Here is a 23,266-nt window from a genome sequence, read left to right as displayed (position 1 = left end):
TAATGATTCTGTGCATTTCACTATAAACTCGAAATTTTAGGTTTTCTTTGTCTGTTAAAAATTCCCTAAAAATAATATTTTCTTGAAATTCTTGATGTAAAGTATTTAGTGTAGGTAGTAATTATCATTTCTTTTAAGAATGATTTAATATGTAGTGCACATAATACAATGGGCCGTTGTTTTATGAGCTAGTATGCAACATTATTCTTGTTGCTAATTTGATGATGTGCAAGTGCTTGTGGGAGTGATTTCTCCACTTTCTATGTCTTCATGAAGAAATTATGATCATAAAGATCAGTTGCAACTTTCAATGTATAAAAGCTATGAACTAGGTTTTTACGGTTATTTCATGATTAGCTAGACGGCGGATTCAATTAATGCAATCATAATTATCAAATGTGCTCACATTATTTAGGCGTGGCTTTGTATTCTAGTCTAAAATTATTTATCGTAACGAATTTTTTTTTATGTTGTTAGAGGATAGCTCGGTTGAACCCACCAAGCGTTGGTATGTCAAGTTTGGTTGTCATATTTTAGTGAATCAAAACTCATCTAAGAGTCGCATGATTATGTACTAGAGAAAACTTCGTATAGGTTAGACTAGAAAGTCTAGGATTATGAGACATACAAGTATTACTCGAAGACCTGAAGAATGTGAAGAAATAACGAACTACAACGAAGACATCATCCTTCCTCTTGAGGTTGGTAATATTGACTTGAATTGTTTCATTCCTAACGTATCTTTCAAGTCGTGCTATATTGAAAACATAACTGCGAAGCTGTGAATGATATTTTACTCTAGCAGTGAGACATGATCATATGATCATAGTATTAAGGAATTAGAATACGAAGTATAACGTTATCTTTTGAACTTCGTAGATATGACATCAACATAATCATATGAATGTTATCGTGATTATGTGTATGGGTAAAGATGAAGATTTCATCTTAGAAAACAATGTTTACATTTATTTAATTGAAATATATTCATGAATAGAGCCGGCCCTGACCCAAAGCGACCGAAGCACTGCTTTGGGCAGCAGATTTGTGGGGGCATAAAAAAAAATATTTGTAACACGTTGGACAGTTTAGATTTTAGGAAACAAAGTCAAAGCCTCTTAATTTAGTTCGTAGGTATTAGTGGTAATATTGAACGATTCCAAGGGCATCCAAAATGAAAAAAAAAAGACTTTTCACGATTTGTAAGTTGTAACCTATTTCCGCTTTTTTAGTTCTGCTTTCATTTTTTATGGAAAGTGTTTTGTTTTTGTTACCCTTCGTGTGTTTTTTTCTTCCAGTCATGTCAAAGATTCATTTTGGACGTACACCCAGTCACACACTTACAACCCCGGGGAAACACACTTTCCTGTTGACTTGACAAGCTATAAAACTTCTTAATTTTTCTTATGCAGTCCACGTACTCCAGTAGTTCCGTTTCTATTAGCTATCACAAGTGACTAATAACTATATTAGCAACATATACCATCCTACATATATATGTATGCAGTAATGGTCTAGTATATCTAGTGTGCCATTGCAACACAGGAATGACGTGGAAAAATAATAAAGAAGTTGAAAATTTTCCGGTTATGGTCAAACTGTGTTGACTTAGTCAAATGGTTAGAGGGGCATTACTTTTAGTGTCTGTTTTGGGCATCTTCTGTGTCAGGTCCGGCCATGTTCATGAACTTGTTTTATGAATCGGAAGGGAAATCGTTAGGCTTATTGGTATTGTTATTCATTGCATATCTTTGGATTACCAATACGTGTGAGCCAGTAGAACCGATCATAACTTGTTATGTATCTTGGTATAACTAATCACAGTGCCTGACTTATGATTTGGTATGATTGATTTTTATTAATTAGTGTAGTCGATCCTAAGTAATCATCTGAGATGGTATGATCGATCTTTTTGATTGGTGTGACCAATCCTAGCAATTGGTGTGTCCGATCACAAAAGAATTGTGTAATCGATCCTTGTAATTGGTGTAACCGGTACTGGTAATTTATGTAACCGATCCTAGTGACTTGTGTAACCGATCACAAGCAATACCATGAGTATATGGTAACCGGTCCTGGTAATTGACGTAACCGATCCTGGTAACTGACGTAACCGGTCCTGGTAACTTGTATGTTCGATCACGAGTAATCAATATTAAGGTATAACTGATCCTTCTGATTGGTAGAACCGATTGAACCCATGATTGTGATTTGATACTTGATCAATCATATAGTTGTCTTGGAATACAGCTGAACCAATTCTAAACTTGTTTGGAAGTGTGGTATAAGTGGTTACAAGATTCTAAATATGAAAGAGGATTTACAAAAAAAAAAAGATGTCAACATTCTTTGAACACGAACAGTAACTCTTATCTTTTATTTTTTAAAGATATTCCTTAATTACTCAAGGATCCCGGTCCGAAATAAATTAAGAAGCTTTTAATTAAGGTTATTAGTTTTATATGCTATAATTACCAGAAATTAAATGCATATCTGTAGAGAATAACAATTAGTAATGTGCATTTACTGATTGGAGATTTTCTATTGAGAGATTTCGGAAAATATTGGCCAAAGCATTTCTAGGATTTATGAAAACCGATTTGGGCATTTATTGCATATCTTGAGAATATTCGGTTTTGGAAATTCTTTAGTGTCGAAACATCCTTGGTCTATAAATACCTAAGTTTGCATTTCTAGTAAACTATCCTAAGAGCCATCCAAGCTTCATCTTTTTGTTATTTCTGGTGGAGCTGTCTATCCGGATAGAAAATTACCATACTTAGGCGAAATCTCTTACGACCGCTCGTTTAAAGACTTCTGTATGATCAAGAAGCTCTACGAGTACCGTTGGTGTGAAACTAGATAATTGCAGTTTATTAGTTTTCGACTGATTTGATTGACTTACGGTTTGTTGAACTTTGATTACACCTAGTTTGTTTATTCTTGAGAATCTTCTTTTCTGATATAAGATTCACTCAAACTAGATCGAAGTGTCGATGGGATCTGCAGAACTGTTTGTAGATATAAGACATCTTGTGATAATCCATTATTAACAGACTTCGTTCTGTGCGTGATTGATCACAAGAGATTCAAATGGTGTTGTGCAGGTTTAATTGAAGATTAGAAAAGATTTGAAGACAAAGAATATTTCTTATTGGTTTCTCATATCTTTGTGTAGCACAAACCTTGATCGGATGGGATCCAACTAGAACCAAATTTATTTCGATTGATTAGTTGCGTGAGATCGGCATCGCTTTATAGTTTCTTATTGGATTCTATATTTATCGATTGCAAATCTAAACTCTGATACTTTGGTAGTTGTTGGATACATTGATCTAGCCAGGCAAAGGAGTTTATTAGTTTAAACGGAAGAGCCTTTGCATATGACTTGAGATATCTTTATCTGGAAAGAATAAATAGAGTTGTTACCAAACATATTTGTTGTTCTTTTACTGTTTGGAACACAATCCAAAGGAATTGTTCTAGTGCGTGCACTTATCGAATGTCGGAAGCGCGGGGATACTGAATAAACTAAGTGAACTAGGTTTAGTTCCTTGGTCTCAACTATAAGAAGTTGGTTTGGATTTTGTATAGCGGCTTAATTATGAGAGTATTCAATTCTAGACTTGGTCCTGGGGTTTTTCTGCATTTGCGGTTTCCTTGTTAACAAAATTTTGTTGTGTCTTTTATTTTTCTATTTCCGCAGTTATAATTGTTTTGATAATTAAAAATAAAATAGACAAACTGAAAAGATGAGGGTACCCAAATATACCTCGATCTAAAACTTTTCCACCTATAAGTCCTTTCTCAGAAAGTGATTTTCTATGGACTGAGTCGAGACAATACAACTAATCGGTTCATACTTCGTATGATCGTCTATGGATACGAGATCGAGATAATACGACAACAAGATAACTTGCGCGATTGATTATCGATACAAGATCGATACAATACAACAACGAAGTATGATTACTTGATAATAGGTTCGGACTTAACCAAACAATATACTATTGCTATCAAGTAATTAGGAATTAACGTTTGTGTATTTTACTTTTAATTATAATAAAAAATTATAATTTCGGAAATATAAAGTAAAAGACACAACAAGATTTTGTTAATGAGGAAACCACAAATGCAGAAAAACCCCTGGACCTTGTCCAGAATTGAATACTCTCAGAATGAAGCCGCTATACAAAATCTAAACCAACTTCGTATAGTTGAGACCAAGCAACTAAATCTGTAATTTACCTAGTTCCCTCAGTATCCCTGCGCCTACAACTTGTAATAATTCATGCGCTTGGAAAAATTCCTTTGGTTCGTATTCCAAACAGTAAAGGAACAACAAATAACAACTCTTTTCAAATAAGTGATATGAGTTTGACAAAGGCTCTTCCGTTTATCCCAATACACTCCTTTGTCGGGTTCTTAGATCAATCTATTCAACAACTACCAAATTAATTATTTATACTATGCAATCAATACTATTAATCACAAAGAAATGTATTGATGCCGATCTACACAACTAATCAATCCAATCTATCAAAAGATAAACTGATTATAGTTGGATCCCCAGCGGACCAAGTTTTGTGCACACCAAAGATTATAAACTCAAATAATAAATCTTCTTTGTCTTCAAATCTTCTTAGATCTTCAATAAACACCTGCACACAAACAACTTGAATCTCTTGTGATCAATCACACACAGAACGGAGTTTGTTAACGATATATTATCACAAGACGTCTTTAGATGTACAAGCAGTCTTAAGATCCCCGTCAATACTTCGATCTAGTTTGAGTGAATCTTATATCAGAATATAAGATTCTCAATCATAAACTAACTAGGTACAATCAAAGTTCAACAACCATTAGTCAATCAAATTTATTGAAAACTAATAATAAACTGCAATTATCTAGTTTCCCACCAGCGGTACTCGTAGAGATTCTCAATCCCAAAGAAGTCTTTAGAGCGGTCGTAAGAGATTTCGCCTAATTAGGGTACTTTCCTCTCCGAATAGACGGCTCCACCAGTGACAATGCAACTAGGTAGTTTTGCTGGGTCTGAGGATTAGTTTGCTCGAAATATGAACTTAAATATTTATAGACCAAGGAAGTTTGGACACCAAGGAATTTCCAAAACCGAATATTCTCAAAGATTTTTAATAAATGCCCAAATCGATTTTCATAATTCCTGGAATTTCTCTGTCCAAATATTGACCGAAATCTCAGTAGAAAATCTCTAATTAATAAATACACATTACCAATTTTTATTTTCTAAAGATATGCATTAATTGCTGGAAATTAAAAGCATATAAAACTAAAAACCTTAATTAAAAGATTCTCAATTTATTTCGATCCGGGATTCTCCTTTAGTTATTAAGAAATATCTTTGAATAATAATAAATAAGAATTACTTCACATGTTCAAAGTATGTCGACATCTTTACTTTGTAAATCCTTTTTCATATTTACAATCTTGGAATTGATTTGCCACACTTCCAAACGAGTTTAGAATTGGTTCATCTGATTTCCAAGAATTATGTGATTGATCAAAAACATTCAATCACCATTCATGGGTTTAACGTAACTACCAAAACAAAGTTCGGTTCTACCTCCAAGTGGCTACTAGGATCGATCACACTAGTTTCCATAAAATGGCCAACTAAGTATCAGGATCGGTTACCACTTATTTATGGTACTTACTTGTGATCGGTTGCACAAGTTATAGGATCGTTACACCAATTACTAAAACTTGTTAACCTACTACAAGGATCGATTACACATCTTGTGATTAGTCCCACCAAGTTCTAGGATAGGTTACCCAATGATAGGAAAGGTTACACCAATTACAAATATCGATCATACCATCTCAGGTGATTACTTAAGATTGGTTCCACTAATAAAAGTCATACCGATACATAAGTTAGGCATTGTGAATAGTTTTACCAAGATACATAAACAAGTTATGAGATTTTATACTAAACACACATATTGGTAATCCAAAGATTTGCAATGAATAACAATACCAATAAGCTTAGAAATTTCCCTTTCGATTCACAAAACAAATTTATGAATTGTACTTCCTTTAAACGAATGTAAAACATTGTTTCCTAGGACGAAATTTTCACCCATACCCATACATATAATCACAGTAACATTCATACGACTATGTCGATGTCTTATGTACGAAGTTCAAAAGATATAGGCCTTATACTTCGTATTATAATTCCTTAATACTACGTCTAACTAGAGTATAATCATTCACAGCTTCGCAGTTATCTTTTCAATATAGCACGACTTGAAAGATAAGTTAGGAATGAAACAGTTCAAGTCAAAATATTACTAACCTCAAGAGGAAGGATGATGTCTTCGTTGTAGTTCTTTACTTCTTCACATTCTTCAAGTCTTCGAGTAATACTTGTATGTCTCATATCCTAATAACTTTCTAGCTAACCTTTACGAAGTGGACTCTAGTAAATAATCAAGCGACTCTTTAAATAAGTTTTGGTTCACTAAAATATGACAACCAAACTTGACATACCAACGCTTGGTAGGTTCAACCTAGCTATGCTCTAACAATCTCATCTTTGTCAATTTTAGTGACAAAACTCTTGCATCATATGGATAAACAAATTACAAGAATTCATTATACATACGCTTGATTCCAAGTTTCAACAACACAATAACATGTATACATTCAATCCACAAATGCCGTTGTTGACATTATAATAACAAAGTTAATACTCCCCCTAAAGTTAAGATAGGTAGATTTTCAACCCGCACGTCTTTGTTATTCCCTTTGTAGTTAAGATAACCACGTACAAGTATCAATATGATATGTTACTCCCCCTTAGTCTATGCTTTACCCTTTCGTTAGATATAACGTTTAAGCACCATTGTCCTTTCCTTAGTGATACCAAATCACTTGTTTACTCCGTATATTTATCCCCCTTTTTGTCATAAAATGACAAAGGTACTAGCAAATAAAGGACAAACCGAAAGGATCTTACAAATCTAAAAGACTTGCAACCTATAAGAGTTAAGCACGAGGGTTCCACACACCATTTTAGATAACCAATGTCAAAACTGAAACTACAAAGTAATTTATTTTTGATATGTTACCAAGGAAACAATTGCCGACGCAATTTTCCCTAACAGTTTAGCAAATCATAAATTGACTAAGAACCTTAGTTAACTAGTATTTCTTGTTAAGGCATTCGATTAGACTTGAATAACCGAATCCTTCACTTTGATAAGTCTAACTAAGATCAGAATTAACTTAATTTCTCTTATCCGGAATCGACTTGCGCTAAACAATTGATCCCGGAAACTTTTTTGTTAAGCCATAAACAAATCATACAAACCAAATAAATCAAATTGCACAATTATTTATCTCAACCGGAAGCAATTGAAACAAACATGGTCATTGAAGCACCGCAATTTCACCGAAATTTCGTTAAGCCTAAACAATTGATACCAAACAATAAAGCAAGATACCAATAGTTTTTCTTAACCGGAAACAATTGAATCACACAGACATCCATACATAAATAATGGTATAAACATCAATTGTACCGAAAGTTTGTTAATCAAAAGCAAAATATATGCAAAAAAAATCAGGCTTTTCTTAAACAGGAAAACAATTAACTAACAAATTCGTTACCTCAAGTTTCACATCCTCTTCTCCATTTCTTCCCATCTTTCCAGGGAGGAATATCACTGTGTTGTCATCCTCTTGTAAGACAAAAGAACAACAACAAACACTAACCTTTACCAGAGAAAGGTTGAAAATCGGTTTTAACTAATGCGATGCAGAATTTGAAAACCCGAAACACATACGCTTTTATGCTAAACCAAAAATGATCCAACATATTATGACTTTTTCACACATGAGTTTCAATCGGAACCCCTTATGATCCTTTGATAAAGCCTACCAACATGGGCTAGAACTTAATCCCGCTAAATCAAAAAGTCACCCAAACCATTAGGGGTTCACAGTATGAGGTCGAATATTAAGGTTATGAAAACAGAAACCAAACATCACATAAACACATAGCAATAATATAAAGCATTCAAGCACAGACTATGTAATCCAAAACTATCACAAGATCATATATAGTTTTATTCAAAATAGACCTTCTACAATCATTGAAAGAAATAAAAAACCGATGTCTATTTTTCCGGATTAATCCTTCATCTTAATGTTATAGGAAGGTAGATTATTACTTTCAGTCTTTAGCTTGTGAAATTCTTCAAGTAGATAACCTTGTTGTTTGACCACAATTTCTTGCAGTTGAGAAATTTTCGTGAAGGATTCTGCAAGAACATGTAATTCTGTCTTTGATTGAACACATAAGTGTGTCAATGTTTCGATACATTGATCTTTCTTCAGCATATTTTCTCTTTCCTTCTTGCTAAGCCAATCTGTCTTTTTGATTTTTCTCTTTTGATTTCTCTATATCATGAGAAGATGCAGACTTATTCTTAAAGTGATCTTTTGATCTAGCATCTTATCAAAAGAAGAAATTGGATCCACACTCAAAGTTTGGACAACGAATGACCAAAAAAGGAGAAGGATCTTTTTATAAATTTTCATACTTCCGAAAATATAATACTCCTATAAATATGAATATCTCAAATATTTTCAATTACTAGATTTTATTCCCACAATCTATACATAAGTGCCTTGATCTTTCTTCTTCCTCACAAAATATTTGGCACACATCTTGAGGAAAGAATTCTAATACCGATCAGGTGGTATTAGTATGAGATTTTCTCTCATTATGGAATTTTGAACAACCAGAGTGTCCTTGATCCAGTGTTGTATGAGAAAGTCTCTTTTTGTTACCTCGAACTATCAAAGTATCTTGAGATTGACTGGGGTTGCATATGCAACTTTTGGTACTAGGATCGGTCACACTAGTTTCCATAAAATGGCCAACTAAGTACCAGGATCAGTTACCACTTATTTATGGTACTTAATTTTGATCGGTTGTTACACCAATTACTAAAACTTGTTAACCTACTACAAGGATCGCTTACACATCTTGTGATTAGTCCCACCAAGTTCTAGGATCGGTTACCCAATGACTAGGAATGGTTACACCAATTACAAATATCAATCATACCATCTCAGGTGATTACTTAAGATTGGTTTCACTAATAAAAGTCATACCGATACATAAGTTAGACATTGTGAATAGTTTTACCAAGATACATAAACAAGTTATGAGCTTTTATACTAAACATACATATTGGTAATCCAAAGATTTGCAATGAATAACACTACCAATAAGCCTAGAGATTTCCCTTTCGATTCACAAAACAAGTTCATGAATTGTTCTTCCTTTAAACGAATGTAAAACATTGTTTCCTAGGACGAAATCTTCACCCATACCCGTACATATAATCACAATAGCATTCATATGATTATGTCGATGTCTTATATACGAAGTTCAAAAGATAAGCGTTATACTTCATATTATAATTCCTTAATACTACGTCTAACTAGAGTATAATCATTCACAGCTTCGCAGTTATGTTTTCAATATAGCACGACTTGAAAGATACGTTAGGAATGAAACAGTTCAAGTCAAAATATTACTAACCTCAAGAGGAAGGATGATGTGGTCGTTGTAGTTATTAACTTCTTCACATTCTTCAAGTCTTCGAGTAATACTTGTATGTCCCATATCCTAATAACTTTCTAGCTAACCTGTACAAAGTGGACTCTAGTAAATAATCAAGCGACTCTTTAAATGAGTTTTGGTTCACTAAAATATGACAACCAAACTTGACATACCAACGCTTGGTGGGTTCTATCGAGCTATGCTCTTACACAAACGTTAACCCCGTATTACTTGATAGTGATCCTATAGAGTTTGGTTAAGTCCGAACCTATTATCAAGTAATCACACTTTGATTGTTGTATTGTCTCAATCTCGTATTCATAGACGATCACAGAAAGTGTGAATACGGATTTGTCGTATTGTCTCGACTTTGTCCATAGACAATCACTTTCGGTAAGAGGACTTATAGGTGGATATTTTAAAGATTGTGGTGTATTTTGATATTCTCATCTTTTCATATGTTAATATATAGGTTTTTCATATTCAAGAAATTTATATACCTTTCATAAAGTATAATTTGTTGCTTTCAGAAAGAAATTTATATTTTTTCATGTTTTTTCTTTCTTTCCTTGGAGGTTAAGTCCTACACCCTCATCCCTTCTATTTTTATTTTCATTTGATTAATAAAATCTCCCTGATTTGCATATACATTTAGCAAATTGACTTGAACTTTTTTTCCAGTTGGTAATTATAGTTTCGAAAAATAATTATCTTTGTAAAAGTACATTTCAATTTGCACTTAGAGCATCTCTGGAATGTTTTACAAATCTCATTTGGTTACTATCTATTTTAGCTCGTGTTGCATCACTTTTAGCTTATATATATACTGAAAGTTATTAAATAACTTATGTTGCATCGCTTAAGCGTGTTTTGACACTGAGAATGATAATTATCTCATTAATGAAATAATTTATCAAGGAAGAATGCCATAATTAAAATCCATGTGGGTTGGTGAATTGATATAGTGGTGTTAAATACCATAACATTTTTTCAATGAAATTCGATGAAGATCGAAAGCTTAAAGATTCATACTTCAGCGAGTAAAAATATTGAAATTGGTAAAACAATCAAATGCAATATCAAAATTTATATTGTAACACAATGTAAAACTTGCCAAGTTATGTATTTACTGTTATCTAGATTTTATACATGATCTAAAACAGTATGATTTGGTAAGGTGATCTAATACGGACTATATCTACCTTTATATATATACTCTAGCTTTATATCTTTAATGCACCAAAATCCATAGAAGTTTTATACTAAGATACAATTTTTCAAGGAGAACTATGGAAACGGTGTGTGATACCATAGTATAAGAAAGTTATAAGTGGAACTATAGTTGAAAAAAATTAGTATCTAACATTAATTAACCAACATTATTCATTTTTTTATTATACTCAATTTAGATCACGTTAGATGGAATTTTTAAATTTTTAACACGTGTTAAGAAGTATATAATTTATTTTTTCCTAATTAATACCCTTAAATAAAATTCACTAGCTGTATAAATAGATATTAGTACTATTTTTCCATAAAACGAAATAATATTTACTACTCTTAGTTTCCTTGTATAACTAGATATTACTACTGTTTTTTGCTAACAATCTCGATATAACATCGAATGCTTTCAAAACATTATTTTCGTCAAGCTCCAGTACTTCTAAGATCGAACATACCTCTTCTGGAACTGGCAGAGAATAACTTCCCGCTCGAATATCATTACAATCGATAAAATCAACTTAATTATATCAAGCTAGTGCTAAAAATAAAATAAATATGAATAAATAAAACTTTAAAGGCTTACCAGTAGAAATATGGGATAATATATGTCATATGTATAGTCCAAGATGGTTGCACTAGCTTCACGATACTATCAAACTTATGCTTCCACATGCAACTTTCCAAAATCGTATGCCTAATGATCACGACCAGAAGTACCATAAGAGACCCAAGGAATACAGTGTAGTCCAGATATACTAATATCACTAAACAAAATCCAATTAGCAGATCATACTGCTTCAACATATAGATTCAAAAAACCATATGACTAATGATCTTGACTGACAAATAGAAATGTGCATATGATTAATCTAACAAAGTTAATCTCTTTCAAGCTAGATATGCAATTGAATCAGACGAGATGTTTTAATCAAAAGTAAAAGAAACCAAAATCAAGAATGGAATGAGTAAATAATATATTTAACTGACTTTTTCAAATCAGTTGTGATGTTATCCCTATTGATTTCAACCTTAAACTTGATGATGTGTAAGAGTTGTCCCAGGGAAGATAAATTTCAGCAAACCATCATGTGATCTAACACAACAAACAATATTTGTAAAAAATATAAACCCATAAAACATCTTAGGTAAACAAAACAAAGAAAATTTAGGGTTTCAAATTTTTCCTCAAATTTTGTAAATCCAAGAAAGAAAAAGAATGAATGAAGTTAGATTTAGGTTTTTTACTTTCAGGTGGTGAACAACACCATATCTCCTCTTGTTGATGATGATCAGGTCTTTTTCAGAGAAGAACGATATAGTTTACGCAGGAAGCAGAAGAAGGGTTTTTTTTTTTGAGGTATTAGTCTCTGGTTCGACTCAAATCAGTGTTGTTGTCTTGTTGAGTTGTTCTTGTGCTGACTGATGAACAAAAACTCATCTTTCTCTTTTCTATTTTATTTGTAGTTCGGAAACAATCATACACATACGATAGACCGATCTATGAGGGCCCTAAGAGCTTGTTGTTACGAAAAGCCACAGTTGGCAAAAATAAACATAATTGCACTGAGATTGACTGGAGTTACTAAACTGCTAAATTGCTAAGCCAAATACGTCAACTGAATTTAGAAATTTCCAAATATGTCTAGACGCTATTATAAGTATCGTGTGTGTGTGTGGATACCATTATAAACAGCGGTTGTACCTGGATGCGCGTTTAAGTAGAGTCCGATATCGGGATGCAAATTATACTCATGTTTGTACCAGAGACATATGTATGAAGATAGTGTTTATTAAAACACAGTTAACAAACACGTCTCGCAGACGTTCTTTTAATGTATATTTGTAACAGACGGATTTATATATATTGTATCTTTGAAGATGTACTCATAATTTGTATTAGATATAGCATCCCCTACACCACTACGCCTGAAACGGAAGAATAAAAAATAAAAAGCTAGATATAGCTTAGCTATTTTTCAATTTAGCAACTCATGATTGTAGTTGCTCCAAATGAAAATGAAGTCTTTTCTTCTTCTTTTTTTCATATAGAAAATTGCTAATTTATAAAGCATTCTTGTCGGAAGTTATCTTTGTCATGCTAGATTTTGCCGATGCTAACTATAATAATAACAATATTGAAATTTCAGAACGATTATCAAATATAAAAAAGCCAATTTTGTGCGAATTATAAAGCAAAATATTTTTTTTTTTGACTTCTGCTACTATTGTCCGAACATGCTATAAGTATTACGTACAGATTTTGATCAACAATCTCAATCTCAAAATCAGATTTTTTTTTTCTTTTCCCGGAGATGAAAAACTATATATTCCTTGATGAATAGGGATATTGATGTTTTACAACTGACAACTTCATATTTCACTGGATAGATGGGATTATGAGTAGGGTTACGGTGTTTTATGCCTAACACGTTAGTGAATGACACTCCATGAGGATGTATAGAACTAGTACAAGTTGTAAATGAATTATTTGGTAGAAAGCTACATTCTTTCTGATAACAGAGCTTGGTTATATTCCAAATGAAAATATGGTTTTTCATTCATTCGTTTAGTTCTTAGACAATCATTGGTCCTATATACCCACTCCTGAATAGTTTAATCCTACAGCTATTCTAACATCAATGATCGGATACTGAACTCGAGGAAAAAAAACCTACTGCACTTATTTCATACTTCTTACATAAATACCCTTAATATTAAAATAAAATAAAGAATGAAATAGATTCTCCCGTAAGGCAACTATCTCTTAAAACTAAATGTACCTCGTTGATGTACATGACACTGCCTCTACCATTTAAGGATCCTTGTCCTTAAGGATGAAGTTTGGAAATTGAGCTTGTATGTGCGCAGTGTCCTCCCATGTCGCATCCTCTGGATCCGAGTTAAACCAATGAACTAAAACTTGAGGTACTGATGAGCCATCATGGAGTGTGCTTATGTGGTTCAGAATATCCATTGGTTACACCACATAATGGCCATCGTGATCGATTAAAGGCAATTGATGCATAGTTGCGGCATTGAGACCAATCTTTTTCTTTAGTTGGGAGACATAAAAAATAGGATGAATCCTCGATCACACTGGCAGCTTTGACTTATAAGCAACAACACCTATGCGTTGGATGACTTCAAAAGGTCCCAAAATATTTAGAATAAAGTTTGAAGTTCTTCCTAATAGTAACTGAAGTCTTCCTGTACGGTTGAAGACTCAGAATCATATCACCCACTGCAATTCCACGTATGATTATTTTTGATCTGCGAAAAACTTCATTCTTCTTTGAGCTTTAGTGAGGTCATTCTTGAGAAGTTGGAGCACATTATCCTCTTCTGTATGTAATCTTCAACTGTGGCCACATAAGTAAGAGTGGGAATGGGAAACACCAAGTGAGAAGGTTTGTACCCGTACAATGCTTGAAATGAAGACATCATAAGACTGGAATGATAATTAGTACTAAACCAATACTCTGTCAAGGCTAACTACTGAACCCACTGCTTAGGTTGTGTACCTGTCATGCACCTTAAATACTGCTATACACATGTATTTGTCCTCTCAGTTTGACCATTTTTCTGAGGATGGTAAGATGAACTTAGTTTCAAGATAGTTCCCAATGATTTGAATAATGCCTGCAACTGATAATAGTGTTATCTAAAACTATTAATGGGATGAACTTTCTTCAAAAAGTTTTACCAAAAACATAAAACCGTGTCTGTTAGACAGAAAATTAGTACTAGTATGCAACAAGAAGGAGAGTCTCTTTATAGGTTTTTAGGAAGATTAAATAATCTCTTGGCGCAGTGTCCCCATCATGGGTTTGACATAATGAAACTAGTGTAGATTTTTTATGACGGGTTAGACTACTCGACCAAAGCCATGGTTGAGTCATTATGTGCTGGTAGTTCTTGAATAAAACTATTGATTAAGCATATTCCTTTCTAGAAGAAGTACATGAAAAATCCCAACAGTAGTAATCATATCATTTGTTGCAACTGATAATAGAAGGACCACTATCTCTTAATACTAAATGCACTGTGCTGCTGTACATGACAGAGGCAATGGGCTACTAGTCTTTGTAATTACGGTGTCGGAAACATTAAAGTATAAATTAAAATAACTTTGGTCATTTAATAAATAAATTCCAGTTGCCTGAATATGTTCTTTTAACTCATGAACTTGATGGATCGGTTTAGAATTGACTCAGTCGTTTCTTGATCGAGCTAGCTCGGTTAGTGACTACATTCCAACTCTTAGTAATGCACGATTCAGAGTGAGTCACATGTGTTTTTACTGATTTGGCTCAACTGATGTCCACATCAATGTAGTTAATATTGGATATCGGTTTATCTCGGCCGCGAACGATACACTAATATAACTTTGTATCAGGGATATTATCGTTGAGATATCAGTGCAATATTGGTTCCGAATTTTATATCTATAATTTCTATAACAAATATTTTTTTCATACGTCTTATGTTAAGATAATAAATACCATCATTTTTAGGAAAAGAAACAAGTTTTCATTAAAAACATAAGAGTTGCCATACAAAGTTCAAACTGGAAACAAAAGAGTAACTTGAACAACTTTAAAGTTCACCATCTAAAATGATAATTAAATCAGATAATTACAATTTTAATCAAAACCATTTGACTCGTTATAGATACCATCATCTTCAGTAATTCCATCATCTCCACTAAGTACTCCATAGTCAGTGTCTAACATCAATTCATCAGTATCATATCTATCATACTCAGAGCCGATCGGATAAGTAGACTTACCTTGAATCATTGTCTAAACTACCACCATTCTACACCTAAAATACCCTCATGTTAAGGTTGTCAAAGATTCATACCTATCCACACTTGTGGAGGTTATAATACACTTGGCATGGAAAAGTAGAAGACTTGACTTTTAAGTACACATGAGAATTATCTAGCAGAGTCTTAGCAACCAAGTATACCTTGCTTGCAAGGATTTACTAATTGGTTGTTAAGTATCATGCTTGAGTCCCAAGTATTTATCTAGTATAAATAGGAGGGAGCTCATTTAAGGAATGACAAATCAACTCTAAGATCTTTATGAGTTTTCTCTCCTACTTCTCTTCTGCTTTCTACTTGTGGGGATATAAAACAATATTTCTAGAGAGTTAGTGTTATGATTAGCTTCTTGCTATTCATAAATTAGTGATTGATTCATCAATCATTGAGTGTTTTTAATTCTCCGTAGAAGTTCTATAATAAAGAGTTGATTATAACCGTTTGTGGATGTAGGCATATCATCGAACCACGTTAATTCTCGTGTTTTCGCTATCTTGTGCATCTTCTTTGTGTCTACTTTACTTCTACATTGATCCAAGTGTCATGTGTAATTATTATCGAATAATGCCGACACCTTATATCGGAAAGATCTATGGATTCGTATCGGTATATATCGGACGATATTATCGGACATATTTCATATCGCGATATTGTCGGCGATATATTGACCGATATCGACTACGCCGGTCGACATAAATCCATTTCGAACCCCTAACTTTCTTTTTACTGGAGTTGTTGTGACACCACTGAGCTATGATCTTGGACCCAAACACCCATTAAATTATTTCACTCAATTCATTTCACGAAATCAGTTTAGCCTCCGGTGTCCGGAGAATGTATTAATAATCAACTTCAAAGACTCATTAATTGGGGTATATATTTATGACCTTAAAGACTCAAAGTCTAAATGTATTTATGACTCCTTCGAAGTCTCGAACTGTAACGTTTTTTTTATTCTAGGCAAAATCAACACAGAAACATCCAATTGTGCCCCTGAGTTTCACTCTCCTCACCCTTGAGCCTGAACTTTCTCCAGCAAGATGGGCATAAGGTGCCAGTTGACCCGAACTTGCAATCCATCTACGGGTTTTTTCCCCAAACTTTTACACCTCTATGTCAATTAGATCCGTAAAACATGGAATCCGTATTAAAAGTGAGCCAATAAAACTTTAACACCTAGGAGTGTAAAAAATTTGGTGTAAAAATCCGGTAGATTTTTAGCATTTTCGCAGTTGACCCTATGCCCTCTTATTTAGTCAAAGGTAATGGTTCTCTCTTTGAGTAGCTTTGGGCAAACGTATGTCAGACAGAAAGAGATTTTGTTTTGTTTGATAAATGCAGTTACTGTTACATAAAAGTAGAAAACACAGATGAAACGTACGATAAGCACATCAATGAGATCGTTTACAACATCACGAAATTATGGCGCAGAGAAACATTAATTAGTGTGTCAAGTCACATCAAGAAAGCAATAATAAGAAGATAACATGATGAAACCTAATAAACAACAATACTTGGCACTTAGGTGCAGTACCGTACCGCTGACTATTCTTGTTGAGTCATTTTTGTCTCTTGTAATGTTTGGCTCGTCAGTGTTGATAATGTTCGAGTTCCATACACGTTTACCTTCACATTTACTATTTGGCACAATGTTGTTATGTACAGGACGTTATTGACGCAATAGTAAATGTGAAGGTATTGACGTTATTGTCTTATTGACGTTACAATTTCCTTTACCTCCAAGTCCGAGTTCCAGCTGAAAGGTATCACCATTTAGACGCAAAACACTACAATTGCCTTTACCTCTATGTTGTAGTTTTCAGCCTCCAGCACTCCTACGGTTTTACTCTTTCCAAATGAGACATGAATGGTATTGCAAAAGATACGAGAAAGAATAAAATCTTTTTCTATTTTTATAGGTTTACTCGTAAGTTTTCTCTTTCTTCCTGTTTTTGTTTTACTGGTGCATTTATTATTTTCTTTCCATCAATTGAGAAAGAATGAGTTGAATCCCACACAAGTAAGCAAGATCCTATATTTTCTGGTTCTTCATAATGAGGTCGTCTCCGAAACATCACAAAAAGTATCGTTTACCATGTAAGAAACAATACTGTGTCAAATCACTTCAAGAAATACCTCAGTAGTATGATAGCGTGAGCTAATGAACAATGCTCAGTGTTACCAAAAAAAAAAAAGATGTTTATCAGGAAAGAAAGAAATTTTATTAAGGAATTGAGTGTACATGAAAAGCTTTTACACGAAGGGAAGGAAAAAACAGAAGGAAAAAAAAAAGTTGCAAAAAAAAAAATCCGCAACTCAATACTATGAACGAAGGTGCTAAAATATCTATATATCTTACAAAAATAAATGTGTTTTTCAAAATCTGACGGCTCTATATGAATTTTTTATAGCGGTCGACCGTTTATATTCTTCTTAGGGTGCCTTAAAAATGTAAAACATAAATATTGGCTGAAAATGCACCACCGTTTTAAGCTCTCATCGAACGATCATAAATTTTCCCGTTCAATCGTATTTATATCACCTTTATATCCCATAATGTGCGCTAATCCCATACTCGCCCTAACCTCTTGCTATTTCCGTTACTCATAGTCTCATCCCATTACTTTTCATATTTATTTTAATTTTCCTTCCCATCAATAGAGAGGCGTCGTGGATGATCAATTTTAATATTTTTCGATCTATGAATCGAAACAGAGAATGTATTTTTCGATCCGTTTTGGTTGATTCATGTAGAAGGTGCAGAAACTTTGAGTTTGTAAGTGATTATCCTTTATAATTTGATTTTTCTTTGGTTAATCATAGGTTTCGATTTTTAACCATCTTTGTGTTAAATTTTTAGTTTATCATAGTTTTTTATATTTATTCTTCTGAATGATCTATCCATTGCGGCAAGATTCAAATTTGTCGACACTTTCGTGTTGGATTATGGATGCTTGATTGATCCTCTGTGAATCAATTTTCCATTTTCTTTATATCATTTCTTTGGAATTTTGTTTTTCATAATGAAAAAAATATTTTGAGAAAATCAGAATTTCTGTTTGTACGGTTGTTGCTGTCAATCCATTTCATTGAAAAGTGAAATGTTAAATGAGGGTCACCACTATTTAGATACTGAATCCATTTATACATCTTATACTGCAAGCGCCGATACAAGCATCGTGTCCAATACTTACGGAGATTTTAGTGTGTATGCTTGCACATAATTATGTCAGAACTCTGAACATATAGATATTTATGGGTGTACCCTTGATTTTAACATACTGATCTTTATAATGTTTGCAGGTACCATAATGCAAGACCACCTCTACATATTACTGTACCTATTAAGAAAGCCAAAACGCCTATATAGATTTTGGATGCGGATAATCTGAAAACTATTTCCAACTTCTCTCCATCATATGGGATCCAGCAGACCAGGTTAGTTTTACAACATTTTTCATTTTGACTACTCATTTTTCACTGGAAAACATATTCTTTTCCGGATTTCCTTTTGAACCCTGTAAATGCAGGCGCCTAATGTGATCATGTTTAATGCCCCCACCGCCCCCACTGAGAGACTCATTTAGAATGGTTGGCACTTGCTACTAACTTGCCTGCCCTTGGTATATAATAGGAAACTTCTTGGTGACGATGGTGACCTTTGGTGGGGTAAATGAGAAATCAAAGTTGATATGTCCATCGGGAGGTAAACACCCTGCAGTATATTTTTTGATTTTAGAGTTTTTAGAAAGCCGTCCATCAATTTTTTAATTGACCGGCCATACGATCCTTTTTGGACTGCAGATTCCTGCTCTGCTTTTAAGTCGAACAGAACCCTGCTCCACCAGCACCAATTGAATCCCTGGATACCGAGGTCCAGAAATTGGCATGGCACACCTCAAATGAGCTCATAGAAGGAAAGAGGTAAGCTAGGTATTTGGATATTCTTTGGTTATGCTTGAACATTAGGTTCTTTCTCAACCAGTTTATAGTAAAAAAAAAAAAAAAAATTTTGCACTCCACCCTTTTTAAGGATACTGCAAAAAAATCCTACTGTCTGGATAATTTCATATGCTGCATCACCATCTTGCTTTGGATTTTCAAATTACTGTCAATTTATTCCAGATGAAACAGAAAGTTTCAACCAGCTATGATGCCACTCGAGTTTAATGATTATATTCTTCATGTACCTCCAGTTTTGAACCAAGGTTTTTTAGCCATGTAAAAGTTGAAGGAAGCTCGGACACTGATGAACATCATCATGTGACTAAGAAGCCTTACCATGATGAAATATGCCAACTGGATGAGAGTCCAGTCGAACATGAGCACTGGCATACCACCTTATAATTAGAATGAATAGGACATTCTGAGCATTTACTTATGACAGTTACTTCTGTTTTATGTTTACTTCTTCTTTTTTTCATGTTTACCTCCCTATTTTTTTTTTGTTTGAATGTTGGTTACAAACCCCTCTTTATAGTGCTTAACTTGGTTGTTTCAGATGCACATCACTTTACATTACATATTGATTTTCCAGCCTTCATGGCCCCAGGTGACAAACTCTTGGGAACTTTACTTAGTGGGAGATTTGACATGATAAGAACGTTTGCATATTGATTCGTCCATTTTCAAAATTATTGTTAATGTCATGCGATATGAGAAAAGAAAAGTTCAAAATTATCTGAACTGATGTTAGTTCCATAGTGCGAGTCACTTTGTTAATTGGCGCCATGTCCGGCAGCCAGTGACAGAACAATTTTTAAGGTAAACTAATAAGAATGGGAGTGGTAAATATTGGTAAGTAGTGGTAAAATTTGGGATGAACCAATATTGTTAGTTCCCTTACCGGCATTGGTAACCGAACATTTTTGCATAATCATTTTAAACTCTAGAGAGCGTGATATACGTAATTCCTTTATCTGGAAGGAGATAGAAGCCTCAATCTTTCCTACGGATAGCAGAAGCATTCTGCTTTGGTAACTCTGCTGAAAACTGGTGAGCAATTAAACTAATGCACATCTTGAACGACATTTGGCGATAACTGCAGTAGAGATATTTTCTTTTTTGTTTTGACATGGCAGTAGAGATGTAGATATTTGGGTAATCATGTTTTTAATGGGTGGAATCTATATAACATACTCACCTTTCTATGAAAGCATACTAATACGTACTACTATGAATCTATGATCATATCCAGAATTTGGTTCAATGTTAGAAAGTTGGTTTTATTGCAATCATACCCAATATTCAAAAGAAACTGCAGAAAACCTTAATTGTTAAATTGCGTATTTTTATATGGGATTGTTTGCTGTGCTAAACGTTAGACTGCTGTTAAAATTTTATTGGACCCATGGATACTAACTTACGTTATTGGCAGGAAAGCAAGAATGAGCTATCTATAACGTAAGCTGAGAAGAGTAATGGTTTCTATTAATTTTCTAAGCTTATATTCACTAATTTTTGCTAAATTATGTTCTAAGATGATGGAGGGATATCAACCTTCATTATTGTTTGGGATACCGTTGGCACTTCTATTTTTTAGATCTCACAGACAGTGGTGTACCAACGTTGTAACACGATTCATCATCGTTATAGTTTTTAGAAAGTAATGGACGTCCAATAGTATAATGCAAGGATCTGGATACCATCATTTTGAGAAGAAAGTCATCTACTCTGGCTTGGCTTCACAAACTTAGTAACTTACAGTTTTAGTCCGTCTTTTTTAATTTTTGCTTCAGATAAATTCTTGAATTTTTGAAACTATAAATCTACTCAATGTTTGGTAAAGCCTTTGTATTTGAAATGATTAAAATTTACATCTCTTGGATTAATTTAATGGTAAATAGCACGAGAATATACAATTCAATCGACGAAGCTTCTGTCTGCACTTTTGGAAGCCACTGATACTGCCTTAGAATAGAGTAGAGATGAATAATATACAAGAAATGACATCCTAATATTTAGCTAATGTACACTGATACCACATTTAATTAATATTAAAATCTACAAGAAATGTATTTAAACCAACATAGGGTGTGAAAATATTTAGAACCGGTCACCAGAAACAATATCAATTTTTTTTCAAAAAAAAAGTCAAAAATAATTATAGGATAAACTCGCTAGAAGAATACAAGATCACTCATGCATTTCGAGAGGCTAACTAGGGTACGGACGGATTGGCGAACTTTGCGGTAGACAAACAATTACAAGATGAAGAATCAGGTAATGCATATATCTAGGATTATCTGGGATTATTTTTGCCTATCATTCGTAAATGTAATTGTACAAAACGATTCCACGGGTGTCTTTACCCCATACCCAGAAATGTTCCTTTTTAATAATAATTGAAACTTTCCTTTAAAAAGAAAAAACAAAAAAAAAACATCAGTTCGAACCCCGGGCCGTTACGGCACGGGTCATATGCTAGTCTACAGTATATTTTCAAACGCGTTTACTAGCATGTGTTGGAGAAAATGAGTTTATATGTCTTGGTTTGGATTTGATTTTGTGACCTATGAGTCATCAAGAATGCTTGCTCATTTTCTTATGAGTGAATGAAAGAGGATTTTTAGTTCCACATTGGATATACTAGAGGTAAATGTCCTCCATATATGCCGAGTATCTTAGTTACCAATATGGATGGGCGGGTACGAGCAGGAAGACAATATTTGTTCTCGCTAAGGCTTTGGGCTTAGGGCTCGGGCTTGTGCCTGCGCCATGGACATATGTCAACCAAGGTTTATTTCTTTTGGTCAAAATTATTTTGAATTATCTTAAAAAATTTAAAATGAATTTTTGATTGTCTGTTAATTGATTTGCTTAACTTGGGGCTTGTGACTTGGGAGAAAATTATTTACTTACCAAAATGAGTTTTATAACTTATGTCAACATTATGTCAATATTATGACAGAATCTTTCCTAAACGTTTTTAATTACTTCCTGTCATAATTTGTGACTTAATTTTTCCATAATTAATGCACTGAATTAACTCTCTTTTTTGCCTATAAAAGAAAATGAATTTCTCATTTGCAAATTGTGTCCAGAAGAGCTACTATCCTCTTCTTTTTGTCTCTCTCCCTCTGTGTGGTATTTTACATTTCTTCTGTGCCATTGCTGTTGAGTTCGTATGAGTGGGAAATATTATAGTGCTAACAATACTTGCAACGGGCAGTTTTATCCTGGATACAACTTGACCACAGGGTATAGGCATCACTCATTCTTGAGGCGTAACGGTCAACTATTGTGTTAAGGACAGCGTGTTGAACACGTGATTCTGTCCTCTGTTTGCATTCATCGAGTGTTTATTTACCTTTCAGAAATTTATTTCTAACATCTTCTTTGAGTTTTATTGTTACAATTGCAACAATCTTAACACAATAGACTTTTCTGTCTGTAACAATGAGTGAACGATGTTGAAGGCCTGCAAAAATTTCTGGGGAACTCATATGTTTTGTCAAAGCGATCACTTCCATTATAAATATAAGTATCAATAACTTTTGTTTATTTTATTGATCCTTGTTTCTTTTTTTATTGAACCCAACAATCATGGATGTTAATTGTGGAGTGCAAACAAAATGAAATTCTGGGTC

At 33.6% G+C, this 23,266-nt stretch overlaps 1 long non-coding RNA gene across 3 annotated transcripts; it reads left to right on the top strand.

The window, feature by feature from the left end:
* Window positions 1-18,333: 18,333 nt before the first annotated feature.
* Window positions 18,334-21,411, top strand: LOC113301921. Of its 3 annotated transcripts, none has more exons than XR_003336539.1 (5): window positions 18,334-18,453; window positions 18,981-19,115; window positions 19,312-19,383; window positions 19,482-19,601; window positions 20,179-21,411. It is a non-coding gene; the product is annotated as an uncharacterized LOC113301921 (long non-coding RNA). The 3 variants fall into 3 exon arrangements; XR_003336541.1 differs by having other exon boundaries at window positions 19,208-19,383; XR_003336540.1 differs by lacking the exon at window positions 20,179-21,411 and adding an exon at window positions 19,874-20,134.
* The last annotated feature ends 1,855 nt before the right edge of the window (window positions 21,412-23,266 follow it).

Source organism: Papaver somniferum, chromosome 8 (assembly GCF_003573695.1).
Source record: "Papaver somniferum cultivar HN1 chromosome 8, ASM357369v1, whole genome shotgun sequence".
Lineage (NCBI taxonomy): Eukaryota > Viridiplantae > Streptophyta > Magnoliopsida > Ranunculales > Papaveraceae > Papaver > Papaver somniferum.
The sequence above is the reverse complement of the archived record's forward strand: the minus strand, read 5'-3'. Positions and strand labels throughout refer to the sequence as shown.